Raw genomic sequence first — 24,195 nt, 5'->3', positions numbered from 1 at the left:
AATCGTATAATATACTCTCAGTCACTTACTGTGATGCCTCTCCTTTGTCCTTTTTTGTCAGGAGGAGATGACTATTCATGACATTTTGTGGACTTATTGAATTAAAGGATTTTCTTTCTATACCAGGTAAGATTCATTCATAGGTTGACAGGAATGCCACTGAATCTCTTGTTGTGGTAACCTGGACATTTTAACAATATTTATTCTTCCGTCCATAAGCACACTGTATCTTTCCATTTGTGTCCATTTTCTTTCATCAGTGTTTACTAATTTTCACTATACAGATCAATTTGCCTTCTTTGAATAATTTGGCTCAATCTTTCTCTAAGTATTTTGTTCCTTTGGGTGCTATTGTAAATGGAATATTATTATTTTTTCTGGTAGACGATTATTAAGGACAAGGAAATGCATCTGATTTTCTCAGGTGGGTTTTGTCTCCTGAACCTTGACTGAGCTTGTTCATTAGTTCTAACAGTTTTCATTGGAAAAGAGTGTGGCATTCTCTATGAAGAGGACTTGTCCTCTGCCAACAAAGGTGGCCCTTCCATGTTCCTTCCTGGTTTAGATTCCTGTGGTTTCTTTTTCCTCACAGATTTCTCTGTCTGGGGTCTTCAGCACTACATGGAACAGACATTGATGCAGGGTGGGAAGCATTACCTTGGTCATGATCTTAAGGAAAAGCTTTTTATTTTTCAGCCACTGCATACAACGTTTGATGTGGCAGATTCTGTGTGACCTTTATTGTCTTGTGGTACATTCCTTTTTACCTAATTTTTGGAGGACGTCCTTCATGAAAAAGTGTTGATTTTTTTCAGAATAGTTTTTCTATTCCTATTGAGATAGTATGGTTTTTATCTTTCATTGTGTTTGAATTGGTTTATCAGGTTGAATTATTTATGTGTTTTACAGCATTCTTGCCCTCTGGGATGACTCTCACTTGGTCCTAGTGAATGATTTAGAATGTTCTAATGAGTTTGCTGGACCAGTATTTTGTTAAGGATGTTTGTGCCTACAGACATGAGATATATTGGTCTGTACCTGTAGATTTTGATGTGGTTTTTATAATATTACAGAAACTTTACAGTCTGGCCTCGTTGAAAGTCATCCAAGTTGTGTTTAGAATGCTGCTTCTCAGACAGGAAAGAGAAAGCTGAGCAGAAATCCCACCATAATTCCTTTCTGTGAACCTGACCTTGCTGCTCCAGGGGTGGACCCCACACATTGAGCAATCAATGTGGGAGGCTAGGCCTTAGCACTCAATCTGTCTCCTGGTACCATTAGTCCTGCACCAAACCCTATAGGAAAAGCCACAAGTTATCACTTGCATTCATTGCAGATTTACATCATTGATGTGTCCTCTATCAAATGAGGTCCTCTATCGAGACACCCTGAACACAGCAATGTGTTCATGTAACAGCTTCCTTGACTTCTGTCCTTGTGGGCACAGATAGACCCACCTCAGCAGCCACAGTGTTCCTTGGTACATGGGGAGCAGATGTGGCCATCCACTCCTCTACATGACTCCAGTTCTGGCCATTTCCAACAGTGCTGGCAGGATAAGTACCTAGCTTTCGACATGCTGGATGAAGGAAGGGACACATGCTAAGAACTTGGAAGGGTGCTGCCAAATGATTCTGAGGAGTATCTGTGGCCACATCTCCCAGGGGATCTGCCCAGGCCTCCTTCTCCTGTATTCTCACCAGGGCTGTTCAGCACCAGCCTTAAAACCTGCCCATCAGTGGGGACAAACAACTTCTCAGTAATATGTGTGTTGACATTCAGAGGTTGAACATCTTTGAAAGTTACTCAGTGCAGTGATTCCCTTTTGAATTGCAGGGATTTGTTCTTTGTCTCTGTGAGGTTCTGTGTGTCCCTGGGATTTTAACCTTTGATTAGTCTAGGGTTTTAAGGAACACTTTGCTAGTTGTGAATTGTCTTTCTAAGTATCTATATTCTTTTTTTTTTTCTCCATCAGGAGTTGATATGTGACTTCTGATCCTTAGGTCAGAAGAAAATATTTTCAACTTCAATGTTATGAAAGTGTTTTCTAAGAAACTCTTTTTACATATGAATGTAGAACTGCTAGGTGGGTGGCACATGACTACCCAAGTGACTCAGGAGGCTGAGGAAGGAGGATTCAAAGTTGGAGGCCAGTTTTCCTATCTTACATCCTCAGCAACTTAGTGAGACTCCATCTCAAAAAGAAAAAAATCCTTGGAATGTGGCGTAGTGTTAAAGTGCCCATGGGTTCAATCTCTAGTACTTAAATAAAGAAAACAAAACAAACAAAACAAAAATAAACAAACAATAGAAAACCTAAAAATCTTCGATCTATATGGGATTTACCATTCATAGAAAATTCAAGTGTAAACAGTCCCTTCTACTTTTATGTGGTCAAACAGAAGGTGACCTGCAGTGATGTGAAAAACTCAGAGGAGGCAAATCCCAGGGAGAGAATAATGACAATTCCCTGGAGACTAGCAGGAGGGAGAAGGGGAGGGAGTAGGAATGGGTACTAGATACAGGACAATGGGATGCAATTAAAGCTCAAAAGCTGGATTGTTTTAAAACAATATAGTCTTAAATTTTAAAATGTTTGAACAAAAATATAAAAAAAATAGAAAAAAATGAAAGGTGGAGAGGGAAAGGGCAGCTCTGGGGTGGGAACAGGTGCAGGGGGCGTTCAGTGGGTGGGGCTGGTTTTGGGGCCACTAGGAGCCACAGGCCTGAAGCTGCTGTTGAAGGTGTTTCTGACCCTGGTGCTCTCTCAGGTGGTGGAGGTGATTATGGAAGTTGAGCTGGGGTTTCTTATCTCTTCCTTTATCCTTACGTGTCCGTACAGACTACTGTATGTATGTTTCTAAGTGCTTTATTATTCTTCTTGGCTTGTTGTTGGTATTACCATAAAGGTTGTCTCTGTGTACTCTTCTGTTCTGTTCAGCACTGGTGTTGAGATTTATCTGCCTGATGACATGGAGCTGGATGTTGTTGTTTCTTCCTTTGGGATGTATTCCCTGTTACAAAGCAAATTTATCTTTTCTCAAGCCATTGAACTTAAGAGGTATGTGTGTGTGTGTGTGTGTGTGTGTGTGTGTTTCCAAATAAAACTGCTTTAAGTTTTAAAAGGTTTAGGTTTAGGCCAGGCTCAGCAACGGAGCAAGCCCCTGTTCTCAATGAAAAAGGAAAAGACCATGGATGTAGCTCAGTGGTAAAGTGCCCCTGAGTTCCAGCCCAGTAACAAAGAAATAAGAATAAAAACATAAAAAAATTTTTAGACCTGTATGGCATTTGCCCTTCTGAGGAAACATAATTAGTCTCTCAAAACTTTATGCAGCCCAGAAGAAATCAGACTGCACTGGTTTCAAAAATACAGACTCAGCATATAGCATATTAGAAGCTAAGGGGTCCCTGGGCCTAGCAGGAGGGTGGGGAGGCAGTGGTCATGGTTACTGAATTCCGGAAAATGTTCTGGAACTCCATAGTGGCGACTAGTGCACAGTTTAGAGAAGGCACTTGATGCCAAATAACTAAGTCTTTTAACAATGAAAACAAATCTTTAATTTTAAATAATAAAATAATAAACAAATACAATAAAAACAAATAAACAAATGGCCTGGGAGAAGACCAGAGGCTCTGAGTTCCCCTCTGGATGCGGTGCTGACTCAAGGGCCAGCAGGAGACATTGGTCTTGATTGTCCAAGGCAAGTGCGTCCAGCTCCAGTTCTCTATCAGATGGTGGAGGTGGTGGACCTCGAACGGGAGCTTCCACAAGCACCAGAGCGGCTAGAGGAGTAAAGGTCCACTGACTATCCATGTTAGGTCCAGGGACAGAATATTCCCTACTGCCTTTCATACAATTCCACACACAAACCCAACACCAGGCAGTGTTCCCAGAATGCACACAGACAATGACAGCTCTGCCTCTCATTGTTCCTGCCCCACCCCAGTTCCTGTGCAGTATGCTCTGCTTGTCCCTCCCTGTCCCATTCTGACATACTCAGAACCCCACCTAAGTCCTCCTCACCTTCGGCCTGTTCCTCCATGGGCTCTAGGTTTTCTGTCAAGGCTGGGACCTGGTGTCCTTGGTCCTCCACCTCGGGGCCTGAGACAGTGACCTGGCTGTGGACATTACCAAGTGGGTAGTGAGACAAATGCAAGTGAGGGAGTGAGGAGACCACCCAAGAGAGATGGGGGCAGCAGTATGAGAGGCCTGGCCTTTCCTACCATGAGGTCAGTGACCTTGGGACCCAACAGTTCAGAGGAGAGGGCTGAAGCTCAGAGAGGCCCAGGGCCAGTTCGAGGACTCACAGCTGTATGTGACCCTGTCACCCTGGGCAGGGCTTACCTTCCCAACATTTGGTACACCTCTTGTTGTATGGAGGAACTCGAGATGGTTGAGGCCGAAGAGGATGATTCAATGAAGAAGATGGGCTCCAGGGTGTCCTCCAGGTCCCCTGGGGAGTATGCCTGGAACACATATCCAATGCTGGTATCCTCCCCTCTGTAGCCACCTTCTTGGTTGGGACATTGAGGAAACAGAGTCAGTGCCAAAGTGACCCACCAGAAGTGTCTGGGGATGGAGTCCAGTGCAATAGCCAAAGCTCATAGGGGCTTGTCCCACAGAGGGACAGGAGACTCCAGCAGAGCAATGGCTGGCAGAGTTCTCAGTGGAATTGCTGAAGGGATAGTTAGAAACACAGCAGCTTCAGGCCAGTGTGTTAGCTGAGCAGAGGTGGCAGCTGTGTGCATTGGGAGCTTATCCCCTGAGTCCCACCAGCACATCACCCTCTGGAGATGGGAAAACAGGCTCATCCCACACAAGAGGGTCCCTGTGTAAGGACAGTCAAGACATCATTCTTTGTGGTGCTGTTGAAATGGCCCCCGGAGGGAATGAGGTCCATATTGCACAGCCCTGAATGACTGTGGAACTGAGTCCCCTGGAAAGTAATCAGGCCCCAAGTCCCTAGCTCATGCTTTCACAGTCTGGGATGTGTTCCTTCAGTCAGCAAGTACCAGAGAAATGGATGAACTAGCACAAGCCTTGTGATGTTTCAGCTAAATGCAGCCCTAGTAATCCTGATGCTGTGTAAGACTTGGAGAGTGTGTGGAAGGACCGTCAGGCCATTGCTACCTGGGAAACTAAGCTAATAGTCATTTGGATGGCAGATACAAATCATCAAAGAATTAAAACCACACCCATGTTGCTGTTCTGATGTTTTCACAAATATGGGAACAGTGACCTTGGATGAGTCCAAGAATGAGGCAGGCAGAGAGGGTGGGGAGAATGGGTGAGGATTTGTTGCTCAGATTCCTCACGGTGGGGACTCTGCCCCTCCACCTGCCAATCCTACCAGGAAGGTGGTCCTGGTGATATCTGTGCTCTTATTCACTTTTATTCTGCTCTGTCCCCTGCCAGTAGAGTCCCCTCTGTTCCGCACTCACCCTGAGGCCCAGCTCCTGCCTACTGGTGCTTGGCTCTGGATATTTTTCACTGGACGTGGAGTTGGAGGTGAAGCTGTAGCTCCAACGTTTGTGGAGGATCAACTGTGGAAAGAATGGAAGACAGTGCCTAGTAGCTGGCCGGGAGCCCCAGCCCCTGCTCGCCTCCATTCAGGGTGTTTCTGCCCCTTGTGACCTTCTGCTCCCCTGACCTCAGACAGACCCTGTGTCTCAGGCTTCTACCCGGTAGGACAGGAAATGACACTGGGTGCCCTGGATGTACCCTGGACACTTTCATTCCCCACCTTTAGTCTTTTCCTGGATGTGACCATGATGTGACATGAGGCTCACAAAGTCACACCTCCTGCTTCCACCTCAGGTCCCTATTCTCCCCTACTGAGGAGCAAGGTGGTGGGGCTCTGCAGGGCTACTCACAGTGATAGTCTCTCCCGGATGTACTTCCCCAGGGCTATCAGGTGTTGACCTAAAGCTCCTCCTAGCACTTGCAGGACTGCCATTTGGAGTACTACCACCAGCAAGGCACTGGCAGCAGGATCTAAAACAGCATCGCAGTTGTTTCCAAAGGTTTTGTCTTCGGGGTGTCCAGAGGATGGGCTCTGGGGAAGGGGCCGTGCAGCCATAGGGGGAGTTCTGGCGGCGGTTCCTCCTAAAGGGTCGGCCTCCACAAGGGAAACAGGAAAACATGTTTTGGCTTTCAAAGTATTTCACCAAATGAGCTGGGAGGAGGCGGTTGCTAGAATGTGGGTGCCTGGTTACTGGGATCCAAATTCTGTTTGGATCTCCAAGGAAGGGAAGCCATGTCTTGGGGTCCCTGGCCTAACGGGTCCTCCAGTTAAGCCCATGTTTGTCCTTCTGTTGGCTCTCCTCTAGCCCCATGACACTTTTATGTGTGTACACAGCCAACCCCCAACACTGGCCCCACATCCCTTGATAGGCCTGAGTGCAGCCAGGGTCCCAGATCTGGGGAGACACCGCTAGGTTTCAACCCAGCTCCTCCTCCTGTCCTCTCATGGGACCTTGGACAAGTCATCGTGTCTCTAAGGCTTTCCTAGTGTCTCTCTGCACAGTGTCATCATCCTAGAATCTACTTCCTAGCAATGTCAATAGGCATGTGTATAATGACACAAACCATGTTGTCACATGTGTGTAATGTAAAAAAGTACAGTTAAAATATGGAAACAGGTAAATTGTCACATAGAGTAGAGCTAAGAACAGGCCTGGTCTCCTCCCTCATGACTTTGAAAATGCCATTTTCCTTCCTGGCCTTCTTTCTCCATCTGCATATTGAGGGGGTTGAAATGCAATTGGTAGGGATATCCTCACCTCCCAGAGCCACCCACCTTGTTCTCTTTGGGATGACTGAGAGTAAGCACAGTCACATTTAGTAAATGAATGAGCACCTTCCTACTCAAGTTTCATCAAAATAATAATAATGATAATATCCCTTCAAAAGATCACTGAGAAGAAATCCACACCAGGTAGGTACAGAACATACAAAACCCCCCACGTGGCACTTGGCGCAGACAGAAGGCGCAGCACAAAATGCAGAATCTTTGCTTGTGGGTCACCAGACAAAGCTCTGGACACAGCATAAGGTCACTCCAGCACCCCCCACCTCATGAAACACCCTATGCCAGAAACACATGGAATCCATCTTGGAAAACCTTAGTCATCATCTATTAGTAGGTGTGGCTACCAATGCGGTTCTGTGGCTGATCAGGTAACTGGTTTCCAACTCCCCCACCCCCCAGCTGTTTTTCTCCAAAAAACTCAAAATTAATTTTGGCAGGAGCTTAGAGAAAGGGCTAGCAAATTTGTTGATGGTTGGGGTATGGTGAAAAGTTTTATAAAGATCAGTCTCTTGTGCAAAGATTCCTGGGAAACATACTGTAACTGTTCTGACCCAGGGATGCCTGGGTAAATCAAACTGCTCTGTGTGGTGTCTTATTTTTTTTCTTTTTTCTAGAAATGATTTCTTAAGACTGGTTTCTATATTCATGTTGTTAATTTTGGGAGGAAATGTTTTGATTACAATGACTGTCTCCTAGTGCCACACAGATGGGGAAATCCCAGCCTCTCATAATCCCTAAGCAGTCTTCATCCTATATATCTCTGCCTCAATAAAGTAGTTCCTTGCACCGCAAGACACTAAAACATGCTAGTTGAATCTCATTGAGCAGAAGTCAGAGAATGAACATACAAACTCTATTTTTCTGCTGTCTTCTGATGAACACACGTGAAGAAAGTCAGAACTGATGCTAGAGCCATCTTCTGGGGTCATGGAGATTGAACTGAAGGAGACATTCCTGTGTGGTGTGCAGCTTATCAGGAAGAGGGAGAGATGAGTGAATGCCCTTCTCCACAGAGTTGGGAATGGGACAAAAGGCAGACAGTTTTAGGGTATCTTGCAGAGGAAGTGGTTTATGTGGAAAAGCATAAATGAAACAACCCTGTGCCTCCACAGCTGAGAGGTATCAGAGAAACATATGAAAAAGAAATTTCCTCAAAAAAGTCATGTTTTAAGTTTTGTTTGGTTCCAAGAGAAAGACTTCAAATTCTAATTAAAGCATGAAGAGATCATTGGTAATTTTAGGAACTCAGAAGACCTCCTTATCCTGGAGGATCTGTTCCAAGATCCCCAGTGGATGCCTGAAACTATAGATAGTACTGACCCCTATCTATCAGCAGTGCAATTCCCCCTAGTTTATATCTCATGCCCAAATGGTTGTCAAGGTATTAATAGGTGGGTAGCCTATAGAGCATGAATAAAGGTATGATTCACTTCATGGTCAGGACAGAGTGATATTGCATGATTTCATCATTCATTCAGAATGGTGAGCAATTTAAAATGCATACAATATTTATTTCTACAATCTTGAATTACATAGGTAATTCATGGGTAAGTGAAAGGATAGAAAGTGAAATCACTTTTTATTTGTTCTTCTCAGATATACATGACAGTAGATAATATTTTACTATGTTATTCACTCATGGAAAAATGAAATCTTTGATAAGAGGGAACTGGTGCATTTTACATTTTTCCTTGCTATGAGCAAAAGACATGACATGAAAAATTAGAGGAAGAATTTTTTTTTCTTTGGGGTATGTGTCACAGTTTCAGAGGTCTCAGTCCATAGATCGCTCACTCCATTTCTCTGGGGGTTAAGGTGAGGCATAACATCAAGTTGGAAGAGTGCTATTAAGAAAAGTGTCTCAGGACATGATCAGGAAGCATAGAATAAGCTCAGCTCACAAAATGTATACCAAAGGCATTTCCACTCCCAGGCACAGTCTACCTGCCTACATTCTCCACTCTGTTAATCACCATGATGGAATTGATGCACTGATTGGTTTAAGGCTGTCCTAACCAAATGATTTCACCTGAAAACTTTCTTGTGTTATCTTACACATGAGCTTTTGGGGGACACCTAAAATCTAAACCATAAGATATTGAAACATTTAAATATACCATGAGATCCAAATTAACTTTGCCTCATGAAAAATAAGCTGGGAACATGAAATAACAAAATTCAAATACACACATTTTGGTGTCAAATTGTAGATGTCCTATGATAACTCTTCAAGCTGTAACAGCTGGTGAATACAAGAGCATGCAGTGTGAATTGCTAGGTATAGCCCTGCTAGGGGACTAGTGACATTTACTTCCAGGGTATAATTTCTATTACCAATTATTATTTCTGATAATGCAGAACTTTTTTTTACCTGGTATACTACTTGAGGGATTCTGCCACAGAACATTTTCTGACAGGGACTGAGGAAGGATCAATTATGATGAGGTTTGTAATGAATTTAACTTACCCGCTTCCAAATTACATCTATTTCATCATAAGAATACATGTGTTTCAACTATAAGGATCATGAATATTTTCAAACAGGAGAAGGTTAAATGATCAAAAATGATAACCAGGAGTCTCCTAAGATGAAACCTGGGAAATGGGTCATAATGAAAGCAGAGTGTAAAAATTAAGGTTCAATACTGTTTAGAATAGGAGAACATTAGTAAACCCTAAAGATTTAGCAACACTAAATCTGTTTTTCTTTTATTTTTGTCAGTAAGGGATCAGAGTTCCCAAGTCCAGTGGATCAGTAAGAAGCAGCTGTACCTGACACTGAAAGTAGAGGAGTCCAATGCCAGTTTCCTTCCATTCTTTTTCAGAGCTGCAGCAGTGAGACACCTTCAGTCCTCGGATATTCAAGACTTGTAGCTTCTTGATAGTGCACCAAAGATGCCATTCTGGGAGGGGACTGAAGCCATCCAGCTCCTGGGGTAAGTGACCAGTGGAAATCTCATGAGTTGTCCAGAACACAAGTGGCAGGTCAGGCCAAAACAGGGGCTTCCAGAAAAAGGTAACCTTGAAATACTAAGGTGCAGTTGAGAAGGGCCCAGCATTCCCCTTGGCCTCCTCCTTGCCTCAGCAGGGAATGAGCTTCCTGAGCTCAGGTTCATCATGAGGGCTTGGCCAGGTTTTGGATCTGTGATGGCAGAGAGCTGATGGAGGGTTATTCTAACTTGAGTATTCTAAGAGAAAGAATCACAAACCCTCTTCCTTTTTCTCATTGATTTATGCTTGTTCATACACTCAGGTTCCTTGCCTGAGGCAGAATGTCCCCAGATGCCTCAGGTGAACCCAGAACAAGTCCCCTTACTCTCAAAGGCCCTGCAGCATCTGGCTGCAGGTTCCAGTGCTTTTGTGATAAATTTGTCAACCCTATACAAGTAAGTGTTCAATTCTCTCTCCAACTAATCACCAAAAATTGGGTCTCTCAAGATGAAACCTGGGAAATGGGTCAAAATGTAAGCAGAGGTTTAAAATTAAGATTCAAAACTGTCTTGAATAGGAGGAATATTAGTAAACCCTAAGCATTTAGCAACACTAAATCTGTTTTTTTGCTTTTGTTTTGGTGGTGCTTAGGATGGAACCCAGGGCCAAAAACATGATCCTAAGCACTCCACCACCTTGCCATATCATTGGCTCTGTGATTTTGTTCTTAAAGCCTCACATGCACTTCTTAGACATAGTGTGTCTGAAATCTGATTTCCATTTCAAACCTGATTTTATTTGTTTGTGTGCAGATAGATATATGTATGAATAGAAATAGACTTTAGACATTAATATATGATAAAGAGAAAAGAAAACATGCATGCAAACAAATACTTAATGGTTAAGTATCATAGTTACATTTGCAACTTTAGAAGAGTGAGTTACATAGATATATATGAATAAATTTCTTACTGTATTTCACAATAAAAACATTAAAACATGTTAAACATTTACATTAACAAATCCAAAACTGGTAAATACATGCTTGTTGTCTTAAAGTAGGATTTGCAGTACACTAGACTATCCATGAAGAGAAATCAAAGGAACTTCTCTATTCAGAATATACAGCCTAGATTAGATATTAAATATTATTTGTGTTCTATTAACAACAACAAAATGAAAAAATAAAGGCTTTAAGCAAATTAATATGCTCTGGCACATTCCTCTCATAGATAAGTTACTAAGGCATTATGGAAAATAGTATGGTATTTCCTCAGATTCTTTAATGCAGAACTGTCATATGATTGATCTAGGAACCCTATATTTCTGCAGCCTTATTCACAATAGCCAGTGTATAGAAACAACTTAAGTACCTGATGATCTGTTGAAGGATGAATAAAGAATACATGTTGGGGGATGAATATGAGAATGAGAATATTATTTAGTCTTTTTATTTTGGGTACTAGATGTTTTTTAGTAACCATTCTTTAACTTGTACACAACTAGGGACATTTTGGCCCACTCTCTTTTTCTTTTTTCTTCTTTTGTCTTTTTTGGAACTGGGGGTTGAACCCAGGGCTTTGTGAATGCAAGGCAGATGCTTTGCCACTGAGCTACACATCCCAGCCCCCCACTCTCTTTTCTGCTTATGATTGTAGTCATGAGACTTGTTTATGGGTTTGAATCATAGCAACAGCCACTTAAACCCAGGGGTGCTTAAATACTGAGCACATCCCCACTTCTTGTTTTATAGTTTATTTACAGACAGGCAGGGTCTTCCTATATTGCTTATTGCCTTGGCCTCCTGAGCCACTGAGATTATACGTTTCTGCAACTGCACTTGGTTATTTATTCAGTCTTTTAAAAAAAAAATATCTTTAGCTGTAGATGGACACAATGCCTTTAATTTTTAAGTTTATTTTTATGTGGTGCTGATGATTGTGTTAAGGTGAGATTGCAATAATCACTGAGTCAATCTTAAAAACTTTATTCACCAGTTTGGTTGTCCAGATCCACCAGCTGGTGGGCCAAAAGGTAGTCTGCAAGTCTACACCCTTTGACCCCCTCCTAGGGTTCAGTATACCTTTTATAGTCCAAAACCATATTAAAGCATAAGTGGCTGTTGCTATGATTCAAAACCATAAAGAAATCTCATGACTAAAATCATAAGCAGAAAAGAGATGGGCCAAAACTTCCCTAGTTGTGTAGAAGTTAAAGAATGGTTACTAAAAAACATCTAGACAATCAATCTCTGACAGGGAACATTATCCAAGAAAAATTGGAACCAAAGAAAGAACACTTTTACATTGCATAAGAATTGCCATTTTATGTTGCCAAACATGCTGTGCTAAGCATCTGTTAATGTGTACAGAGGTGGGACTTTCCCTGGGAGAAGCATTTCTTATATGCCATGGAGTTTTAGGGAAAAATGGAGTCTGGTCATTGCCCATATAGCCTGGCCCATAACATTCCACCCTTTTCTAGAAACAACCAAACTTTTGATTCATCTTTTAAATTAGGTAAGAGATTGTAATGGCCAAGCATATACATTAACTTGACTGATGAAATATGTTGTCTTAGCTGCTTGGATCTTATAACATAATCCAAGCAAGAGAAAAAACATGATTAACATTTTTTTGGACCCAAACTGACGTCCATTTTGTCTTTTAACCAAATTACTTATTTATACTGACTGCAATTTTTCCTTTTAATTTTAGGGACCTCCTACTGCTGTAAGGAAAAGAGCGATGACTGTACTTGCTGCTTTGACCTGAGAGGGGGTGATGTGCAGTGGGGCCAGCAGTTTGGTGCCCCTTTTTCAAGGGGTCCATGGTAAAAATCTGGTTTACCTGTGGATGGGTGCTTATATGAGAGAAACAAAAAGACCTGTGTACTGAAATAAGATTAATACAAAATAGCAGTTGTAGCATCTGGAACCTGTCAATAAATATCATGAAGATGATAGAAACAATAATCTCTCACCAAGAGGTGTAAGAATTGAGAAGTTGTCACCATAACACAGCCTCACAAAGTCTAGGAAGCCTTTATTTGGGAATGTAAATCTTTAACATTGTCAGGGATTATCAGGAATGTAAGCACAACATTTAGTTAAGCTTCTTAATGCCATCTGATTTTTGTAAAATGTCTTTTTATTGACATGGTTTCTGTGTCAGTTGATATCCCTTTATCTTTGTTACTTAGGGCTGGATAATTATACTAGCAAATGCTGATTAAGTCTACCTGTGTAGGAGGTGAGGAAGAACTGTAGGCCTTAAACTGACTAAAAACTTCTGGCTCTGGCAGTTTCTCTTGATACTTATCAGGCTTTCTTGCCTAAGAATCACTCCTTAAGTTTTACTTATTGTTGGGGGCTAACACAAGTGTACATCTTAAGTTACATTAAAATAACTATTATTTCTTAAATACCCAGGAATGGCTGTGCTTTGGTTTTAACTCTTTTTGCTGGATCAAGCTGGTCAACTGACCTTGCTCCTATCTATTGTTAAGAGACAGCTGAGTTCCCTTGGGGAACACTCTTGGGGAACTTCTGAGTAGACTTTTAGCTCTGCTAGTGCCACCTGTGATATGCTGGGTCATAGTCTTACTGACCATGTGGTGTCCTTTGGAAGCATCAGGGATATTTTCCCTTTCCAATGAGCCTTTTCTTTTGCAGCATGTGTACTGATTGGCTTTCCCTTCTCAAGTGGTGTCATTAATCTCCGTGATCCAGAGGTTATGTGGCCTGGGATTGCAAAGCTCTTCTCCTTTTACCTGGGTTCAGGCTGACTCAGAGGGCAAGAGCCAAATATTGGTTTCCTTGGCCCCTTTATTTTAATCTTAATTTTTAAGCCTTGGCCTTAAACACCCAGCAAGTCAGTCTTATCAACTTAAAGCAAGAGTACTGGGCTTTAACTTTAATGTTTATAACTTTATAGTTAATTTTAATCCCCTTTAATTACTGTCTATAGATGATGGCTTAATATCTCAAATAAGCTTAGGTTGTGTGTTCTTAAAGCAGTACCTCTGCAAAACATTAACAGGTAACAGTTATAAGGAAAATACAGAGTGAAATTACAAGAGTAAAAACATAGTTTGTACATAATTTTGAAACTTTACTGAGTTCTACATTATATCCCCTGTTTGAGATCACAGTAATCTTTACAATAATATCAATCTTTTGAATACAACTTTAAATGAACTGAAATCTGGCCTAATTTGGAGCCATTTTAACATGTAGTAAGATGGGAGGCAGAGCCTTAGGTAAGGTGGGACTCTTCACAAATCCTAGGTAAAGTATTCTAGTTCTGAAGTTGATGTTTTATCCTTTTTTAGATATCATTTTATAAAGTTAACATATATTGTTTCCTGAGTTTATATGAATATTAGCTAACACAATATGATGTTACATCTAAAACATAAATCAAAGAAAGGCTAAATAAATAAATCCCCAATAAAATTTGTTATCCTTATAAGTCTAAAATTACCATTACAGACAACTATAGTTTGGAGAATACCAGCTTGATAAAATGCTCCTTTAAATTTTTTACTTTAAAGACTTGTATATCTGATAGATAAAAACACATTTAATATGTAGAGAAGAGCAATAGTACCCTAATTACATTGATGTTTTCTTATTAACCAAGTCTAGCCTTTAAAGAAACATCTAGACTCTGTAACATAGTACAATACTCTAAAATAATAGTTGCTGTTTGGTTAAACAGTTGCACAAACTTTAATTTCTTTAAGACTAGTTGCTCTAGAGAATAAAACTTAACAGACACAATGTAAAGAGTAAATTGATGTTTCACGAAATCCTTATCATTTTAACATATAGATCAAACATTGGTAGTTGTACTTTAATATTTAACCTTAGGGAAAAATCTTGAATAGCTTTAACTGTTTGTGTTACTTATATATATATAACCAACTTAGTTACACAAATCTTTTAAAATTTATCCTGCATTTATATAGACCTTTTTATTACTTAATTAGATCCTCTTGTTGTTTACATAGATGTAATTTTATTTTACCACATAAAGACTTTTTTACCTAGAATTTTTTTCTCCTTTTACTAAATATATTTTTTTATTTAGAAGATTTAAAATAATTTTTACATCCATTGACCCATCTTTTTGTTTTTACTCTGAAATAACCCTTACAAATTTTTGAATCTAGTTAAACTACTTCATTTTAATAAGATGAAATACTTTGTTATTTATAGTACCTTAATTGAAATGCAGTTGAAACCTTGGACCTCTTGTATATAGAATTATAGCTGTTGGGACTTTGAACTCTTAGTAACCTTGTTTATAGTGATGACACAAAGTAATCTTATACTCCTTTTTAAATTTTCCAATTTATGAAAACACCAATAATGCTTAAGTATATTACCTTATGAAATTTAAGGAGTTAAAGCATGCTTGATGCTATATTTAACTGCCGCAGTCTGGCGGGGCACAAAATCACAAGCCACCACACACCTTGTAGATTCAAACAGCAACTCTTTATTCTCAAACTGTCACTGGCACTCTACACACATGTTCTGGGGAAAATTCACACTTCCACTGGGCTCTGCATCCCCAAATACTCTCTGAATCCCGGGAGAACTCAATGGGAACTCAAGGAGTGGGCAGGCGCCTGAGGCAGCAGGATAAGCCCTATTCCCACCAGGGTCCACCTTAAACCTGGAACTGCCCTAAACCCAAGGAGCGGGATACTCCCTATTCCCAGCAGGATACACCCTAAACCTGGACTCACCCTAATCCAGCAGGATCCTCCCTAAACCTGGATCCACCCTGGTCCTTGAGCAGGGTCACCTTTCTCAAAACATTAATGCAATGTCACTGCAAATGACCTGGGTCCAAGGCAAGCCCATTTCCACAATGGACAGTCCTTCCTCTAAGCAACATAGGGTAGGCTGTCAAGGAAATTGCCATGCGTCATTCCTACTTAGCTATGGCTCTCAGCATTTAACAGTTAGCATTTTAACTTTGTAACCCACTTAGATGTCTCCAGCAAACACATTTATGATTAATTATATTTTAAATCTAATTTACTTATTTTTAAAAACCAAGCTGTCAAGTACATTGAACAGTATCACTTTTTTTTTGTTCAAGAAAAACCCTAGAAACAATGGATATTAGGCATATTTTATCAACAACTATTTGACCATGTAGAAACAAAACTGTGTATTAGTAACTTCAAAGACATTTGTACTTTTTTGTTTACCCAATTTAAATTAAACCTTTAAATCTCATGAACAAAAGGTATTTGTATCTATTTTTTATTTTAATTTATGAGCTCATATGCCAATTTTGGTACCAAACATATGTAGTCATGTCAATATACGTAGACTGACAATCACCAGTGTACATAAAACACTTAGACAAATAAAGATCTTTCAGCTTATCTTGAAACCTATTAAATTGAGAGCTGTTAGGTCAGTGGTGGTGACTTAGAACAAAGCAGCCCACACAGGAAAGAAACATCAATCAGGCGCCCATGGAAATGCCTGTCAATCAGTGGGATCTCCTGACTAACACTTGTCAATTAGCAGAACCCCTTGGCCAATCCTGGAGTTCAGCCAACTCCCCTGACCAACTCCAATGGGACAAGGGACTCTAAACACCTTTTCCTGTCCCAAGCCCTTCCCTTCCTGCTGTAAGCCCCATAAACGTCCAGTCCGGTCAAGCTTCCATGTGGTTCCTCCTCAGATCCTTCTCTACGCCACTCTGTTGGTCGGATCGAGTTCCGCTCCGAGTGATACCTCAAATAAAGCCTAGTTGGGTGGCCTTTTAAAATCTGCCTCCTTTGGTTGCTGCTCTCCTGGCCTGATCTTACAAGAGCTATCCCTTGTAAATTAGCCTCTGAACAAAGCAGAATGTAAAAACACCTTTATAGTTAGATAAAATAGATCTAATCAGAAAAACATTAACCTAGGCATGCCTGATCTGAATCATGAGCTCAAAAAATACAAAATTTTAAAGGCCTTCCTGGTCTCTATCCTGATGCAGACCCACTCATCAGAGGTGAAAAGAATTAAGCGGGTATAGTCAAGGAATCTCTCAAAGAGGTAGCAAGGGAGCCTGCTTCCACTGGTCTTCTTGGGAGAGACCCCACAGGTTGGGGTCCTGTTCTAAGCCAGTTTTTCTAGTCTCTTGGATAGCAGCCACCAAAATCTTTGCCTGAAAAACATTTATCAGCTGGACTGACAGGGTAAAAACTTTGGGTCACTTCCAATAGTTGGAAGTTATTCGTGCATACCTGCAATTTTTGTGAATATCTAGGGCTGACTGATAAAAGCCAAATGTCCTAGACAAAATGATGTTTACATCTTAGAAATGCTAATCCTATAAAACTCTCTACTTCTAATCTGCCCTCTGCAGGAAATGACATTGTCTACTCTGCTAATCACTTGCCCAGTTCCTAAAGGAAGGCAATCTCTAGAATGATTTTATTACCTTCAGCTTTTACTTTTAACACCTGTTGGCAGCCATTTACATTTCAATGCAAGCTTTAGTTAGCACAGTTAAAAACCTTTTAAACCATTTTCTTTTTCTCCAGGTAGGTATCAGGCCAGGTTTCATTAGGTTTCCCATGACAAGGCTAACAACTAAAACAATAGGCAGAAATAAAAGGAAGGTGAGAGACAAGAATTCAACTAGGCACTGAGTGTGACTGTGGCTGTCTTGTCTTGCTAGGGCAAACAGTTGGAAAAAAAAGTTGAAATGAAGATTAACAAACAAAAGGGGACAAACAACAACAAATAACAAATAGGACAAGACAAAAACACAAGACAGACACTCTCTTCTCCATGTAATCCCAGCCTCCAGATCATGTCATGGTCCATTTATTAGAGCTTTGCTGGGTTTTGACTGAGGCCTCACTCAAGGTCATTTGATACACCACTGGGCTTTACAATCAAGCACTTGAAACACTTCAAAAGTTTTACAATCAAGCGCTCATTCTATATACCCCCTGAGGAGAGCCCCTGATATACTTTAGAAGATTTAATATTTAATATCAGGTACTCAGAACCTCTTGATTTACTATCAAGTCAAATGGAAAGAGCAAATGAGGTACCTCCCAACACATGCAGTTCTGTCCTCCTTCAAAGCCTCTGGATTTACAGATGTGCCAAACACCAGTGCTTTCATGGACATGCTGAAATCACAGGAGGTCCAGACCCTCCTAAAGCACAGAGCTCCCAAAACTAGAGGGAGGATGCCTCTCTCTGCTTCTTAGGATTCAGGATTCCTGCATGCCTGAGAGCCACAGCCTTGACTCTGGTGATCATCTTGCTGGGGACTCCAAAATTTTAAGGCAAGATTGCAATAAATCACCAAGTTGATCTTAAAGCAGGAGACAGAAATTTTATTTACCAGTTGGTGGTCTGGATCCACCAGCTGGTGTGCCAAGGGAAAAGGGGTAGGTGATGTTGGTTAAAGGGTATAAAGTTTATACATGATGGAGAATTTCTAAAGATCTAATGAATAACATGGTGAATACAGTTAATAATATGGGATGTTTAAAATTTGCTAAGGGGATAGATCTTGGGAACTGTCAACACAAACACACACACACATACCCATACACTCAGAAGAAAATGATGACTGAGTTGATAAGTTCAATAATTTGTGCTGATCATTTTACAGTGTATCCAAACATCATGTTTTGTACATTAATGTGTACAAATTAAATTTCAGTTACACCTCAACAACAGTGTTAACAAAAACAGTAACCAAGAATCTGTATGGTGTGGGCACCAGTACTGAAGGATGGAACAAGGTCATCCATTCTCAGGGGATGCACCCAAAGAGCCATTCAGCTGGAGGACAGTGCTTTCTCACTGCTGAGAAGCAACCTGGCTCTTTAGGAGGTCTTGGGGATTGTTTCCAGGGAATGTCACCACTCCTAGATCAAAAAGCACTCCAAAAAGCACTCAAGTGGATTGTGAAACAGAAACTACACCATTGTTCCTCACAAAGCTCCTGTCATCAACATGGAAGGTTTCTGTGTCAGATGTTCCAAGCTTTATTTTGTTAAATACATAGGAGTATTGTGACTTTATCTTGCTTTGGGTTAATTCCAGTTTGATTCTAGAGAAGGATATTTTTCACATTTGCATATTACTAGATGCAAATGTGAAAAATAAAACAACCCTTTTGAATCCTGTATGTTTTTCATGGGGGCAGATTCCATAGAGTCTTAAAGCAAGATTTCTGAAATACTTTAGAAGAACATATCCACATGCTATGTTGGTGGGCTGCACATCAGGAAAGAAAGAAAAAGTGTCATTAACCCATAGCTCATGAGGCTACTCCAGAGCAGTAATCTGAACACACATGTATGAAAAATTATGTTTATGGATTGGAAGGGCCTTTAGAATTACCTGCATTAGGAGCTGAGAGGTTCTGCCTGGTCAGAACAATATGTGTCACCTGGTGTTGCAATGAGTATTCTCCTGGATCTTGTTTTTGTCCCACTTCTTCTACTTTTCACTTATGCTGTATTACAGTTGCTGTCAAACGGATTAGCAGTCACTAGCTTGTCAAGGGATTTGGATTTGGTGGAGGAACATACTCAGACAATGGAGGAACAAGTCCCTATGTATTTGTCTTGTATTTTTTCTTAAGTAGGCTTCCGAGTGGTACAACTGGTCCTCCTAACCCATCCAGTCCACTGCTGCCATCTCAAACTCTCTTCAGAGAAATGGGATCCTTCTCCTGTTCTTCTGGCACTACACAACACCAGGCATGACTTCCACCACCCACTCCAGGCTGCGGGGATCAGTCTCTTTGCTGTGAAAAGTATCCAATTCTTCCTTGCTGGTGTGCTGAAGCTGTGAGGTGCAGTTTATGGTGGCAGGTAGTGGGCCCTGATCACCTAAGTCTTGGAGTGAGCAAAAGATTTAAACATGTACTTAACAAAAGAGACAGAAATTACCATAAATTACATGAAAAATATTGAAAGCCATCATCAGGGAAATGCAAATTAAAGCCACCGTGAAACACTAATATACACATTAGAAATGCTAAAAATTCTAAGATGCTGATACTATGTCAAGACTTAAGAGGGCTGGAGATGTGGCTCAAGCAGTAGCGTGCTCGCCTGGCATGCGTGCGGCTTGGGTTCGATCCTCAGCATCACATACCAACAAAGATGTTGTGTCCGCCAAGAATTAAAAAATAAATATTAAAAATTCTCTAAAAAAAAAGACTTAAGAGTAATTGGAAAATTTATGTTTTTCTGTTGATTTGCAAAATGGTATAGATACTTTAACAACTTGGCAGTGTCTTATAAAGTTATACATGTTTGCTATATGAACCAACAGTTCCAAACCCTGAAATTTATGCAGTATGAAAGTAAAGGTCTACATTCATAGAAGAGTCATTCATAATAACCTCAAACTGAAAATAATTGAAATTTCTACCAATGGGTGAATATATTATGGTGTTATTGTGATGGGAGGCTACTTAGCAATAAAAGAGAATGAAATACTGACATACACTCCAGGAATTAATCCCAAACTGGTGTCTGAAAGAAGGTAGAATCAGGAAATAAAACCTGTATAATTCCATTTGTATGAAAGCCTAGAGAAGAAAATCCTGATCTATATTGTCAAGGGTGAGATTTCTGGTTCCTTAGAGACAGAATTGGCAGAATTGTCTGAGAAAGGAGAGGAAATGGTTGTGGGTGATAAAAATGTTCTAAGTTTCTGGGTTTTGGTGTTGGTAATATAGGTGTATAAATTTGCCAAACCTTACCAAAATATGAGGTTAAACTGGTACAACTTGTGATTAGATATAAACTATTTCTTAATAAAGGAGATAAGAACAATTGTGTTCAGCTAAATACATACTTATGAAGAAATTACAGTTTTAAATATAAATGTTAGCAAAAAAGAAATGTTGAAATCTATGATTGTTATAATCTATGATTATCTGTGATTTCATTCCAAGAAGCTAAAAAAAGAAGCATGAATCATGTCCAAATAAAAGAAAACAAAAGAACATAAGAAAAAGAAACTAGCTGTATAATACATCAGAAATGATATTGGCAGAGATTAATAAAATATTAAGTCCCCAAAAGCTTAAACTCACAAAAAAGAGTATGCAAATATTACCCAAATATTACCAGTAGGAGAATTGTAAAGGAGAACATTACTCAAATCAAACAAATATTAGAACTATAATAATAAAATATCATGAACTATTTAAAGCCCCAAATTATATGATCTGATAAAATATGGAGAAATTACAAACAGGTAAGCAAAAAACTTACACAAGGATTGAAAATTTCAGTAGTCATATGTAGTCAAAAATTAGTTGAATTCATAAGTTAAAATTTTCCTACAAAGAAAACTCCTGGCTCATTTATGTCACCTATAATACCAATAAAATCAATCTTACATAAACTTTTACAGAGAATCAAAACCAAACACAAAATAAGAGGGAAAAAAGCAAACAAAATGAAATAATTCTCAATTCATTTTATGAGTCCATCATAATCTGAAAAAAAGTCTGCCAAAGCTATTACACTAAAGGAAACAGTATTGAAACATCACATGGTACCCCACAGAGATGTAGAAATTTAATGCTCCAGTTAAATTTGAAAATTCTAAAAAAAAAAGGGAAACATACAAGACAATATGGAGAGACATAAAATCCTACAAAAGTTTAAAATTTGACAAATCTTAAAGTGTATTAAAAATATAATATATCAAACATATAATGTCTGAGTGGAATCTAATTCAAGAATACAAAGTTGCTTTAACATCTCAAAATTTTTTAAGTCCACATAGCTGGTCGTGGTGGTGTATGCCTGTTAATCCCAGCCACTTGAGTGGTGGAGGCAGGGGGATTGAAAGCTGGAGGCCAGCCTCAGCTATGTTAAAGAAACCCTGACTCAATGTTTAAAAAAGGGCTAGGGTTGTAGCTCAGTGGTAGAGTGCCCCTGTGTCCAATTCCAGTAACGCAAAATTAAGTGCACATAGACAAACTTTGAGGGTATTATGTTAAGTAAAATATCACAAAAAATACAAATAGTGTCTGATTCTCCTTATATTAGGTAGCTAAAGTATTCAAATTTGTAAAGAGAAAAAGTAGAATAGTTATCTTCAGGGGCTGGGAAGTGGGGAGGAGATGGTGAATTGTTGTTTAAGGAGTGATGATGGGTTTGGCCTTTCAAGATGAAAAGAGTTCGGGGCATGGATAGTAGTGGTTAATACACAACAATATAAATGTCATTAAAAGCACTGACTTATATAAAAATAACAGTTAAGTGGCAAAATTTAATGTTATATGCATTTCACCATAATTTAAGAAAATTCTAAAAATCAATGCATAGAATTCAATAGAATGATTCTTCTCATTCTATTGAATGAAAAGAATCATTCTTAGCATTTCAAAACAAGTATTTAATGAAATTCAGCAAGTGTCCATGATAATAAACTTCAGAAAATTAGGATTTGAAGGAATTTCCCTAATGTCATAGACATTATCTAAAATTTAACTTATCTCATACAATGATAAAATGATTCATTTTCTCTTAGATTTGAAGAAAAAAATGCAAAAATGTCTACTATCTGTACTTCTGGAGATCCTAGCCAGTGCAATGAAGAAAAAAGTGGTATAAAGATTATAATGAATAGGCTATCTAAAACTGAAATATAAAAAGACAAAAAGAATGAACAAACTATTATAATTTAGACATGAATTTAGCAAGGTAACTGGTTATAAGGCTGGCTTTTTAAAAAACATGTACATGTATGTACAAAATATATTATGTATATTTTAGCAACAATCAGAAGATGAAATTTTTAAAAATAGTCTTTAAAATATCAAAAACATCAATAAAGGCTAACTAAAAAAACTACAACTGAAAATATAGCAAAACTCCTGAAATTGAAACAAAAGCTAAAGCAAAACTTAGTGATATTAAAATATCTACAATAAATAATTGTTGGACTCCATGCAGAATAGTTCTTCTTAAAGAGAGTTTGGGAGAGAGCCTTTGCTGGTCAAATTCCTTAGGGGTGCTGATGTGGCCAGGTACTGGGGAGCCTCCAGGGGTAAGCAGTGCCAGCAGTCTTTTCCTACATGGGGTTTAGATCATTGAGAAGGGGGAAGTTTTGTTTAGCATCTGATAGAGCTGAGGGTCTAAATCATGTCTTACTTGATTTGAGTCTAGATAGGGGTTAATGGCCTGGTTTGGTTTCCCAACAGGTGGGGCCTGAAACCTTGGGACAGTCTTGAATCCCCAATATTCTCAAATTGTTATTTTTACTGTCCAGTATGTCTTCGTAATTCTTGATAGGGAAAACCCTTTTCTGCCAGGTGACACTTGCTTGGCATTGCAGGGTAAATAGAGGTACCAGGCACAGTGGCAATTCTGTCATCCCTTTTATGTCTGGAGAAGCAGAACCTGGGGGACTAGGAACAGGTGGGGGAACACATCCCTCAGGAGGAGTGGAGCATAGCAGGGAGGGCATGGTGGTCCTGTTGCATAGGTTTTTTCCTCATGGATGCACAAACCACGAGGGAATGGTTCAATGCATGTATCCATTCTGTTGCTCCCTGAGGGAGAGATGAATTTCTGAGAGGTTCATAGTGGGAAAGAGCTGTGACTCATTGTCTCAGGATTCAGTTAAGACATAAGCCACTACAAAAAGCAGCATATTCCCCTAGGAAGTTTACCACACTAGAGTCCAATGCTAGAGCTGTCAATTTAGTCTTTGGGGCTGTTGCAGTCAGACCTATGGATAACAGCAAGGCAACTAATGTCATCAGTCCTAATCCAGCAATGTGACATTGTGACTATGGCCCCCACTCATCCCCCACTGAATTCCTGAAGCTTCCAGGGTGGTTTGGCCAGTCAGCCTTCAGATTTGTGACTGAGGCAGGGCTTTGATTTCCTTGGGTCCTGTGAGTTGGCAAATTAACGTCTGGGGTGGCCTCTGGAGTGTGGGTCTGAGTGGGTTTCGGGGTTGGCCTCAGATGTGCAGGTGGTGGATTTCTCAATATCTACTTCCTTTTAAACTGGAGAGTGTTGTATCCACGGGCCTATTCCTGTAAGTTTAATGGCAGTGGGAGAGGTTAATGTGACAATATGGGGTCCCCACAGGTGGCTTGAAGTGGCGGCTCCTTCCAGTTTTATCCGTACAGAGTCTCTGGGCTGGTGTGGGTGCAGTTGATGTTGGAGTGAGAGGGAAGCCTTCTCCTGAACATCTCTAGATGTCTGGTGGAGAGTCTTTCCTAGGGCCTGGAGCTGTCGGGCAGGCTAAGCTCATCTATCTGACAGGGACCCCTTCTTAGTGTGTTTATTGCAGGTGGGGGTGTCCCAAACAGGATGTGAAATGGAGAGTACCCTGTGCCTCCAGGTGTACAGCAGACCTGGAGGAGAGCTATAGGGAGGAATCTACCCATGAAATCCCTGTTTCCTGATAGAGTTT

At 40.1% G+C, this 24,195-nt stretch overlaps 1 long non-coding RNA gene across 18 annotated transcripts in view; it reads left to right on the top strand.

Moving 5' to 3' along the window:
* Positions 1-24,195, top strand: part of LOC144376180 (uncharacterized) — a 145,479-nt gene that overhangs the window by 20,916 nt on the left and 100,368 nt on the right. For 15 of the 18 annotated variants that reach the window (XR_013436365.1, XR_013436359.1, XR_013436362.1 and 12 more), the window contains 2 exons: positions 9,638-9,748; positions 12,461-12,575. This is a non-coding gene — a long non-coding RNA (uncharacterized LOC144376180). Of the gene's footprint in view, positions 1-61; positions 127-9,637; positions 9,749-12,460; positions 12,576-24,195 lie in introns of all 18 variants that reach the window. The other 3 variants (XR_013436349.1, XR_013436352.1, XR_013436355.1) reach the window with 1 other exon arrangement.

This window comes from Ictidomys tridecemlineatus, chromosome 3 (assembly GCF_052094955.1).
Source record: "Ictidomys tridecemlineatus isolate mIctTri1 chromosome 3, mIctTri1.hap1, whole genome shotgun sequence".
Lineage (NCBI taxonomy): Eukaryota > Metazoa > Chordata > Mammalia > Rodentia > Sciuridae > Ictidomys > Ictidomys tridecemlineatus.
Note: the sequence above shows the minus strand (reverse complement) of the source record. Positions and strands in the feature narration are given on the sequence as shown.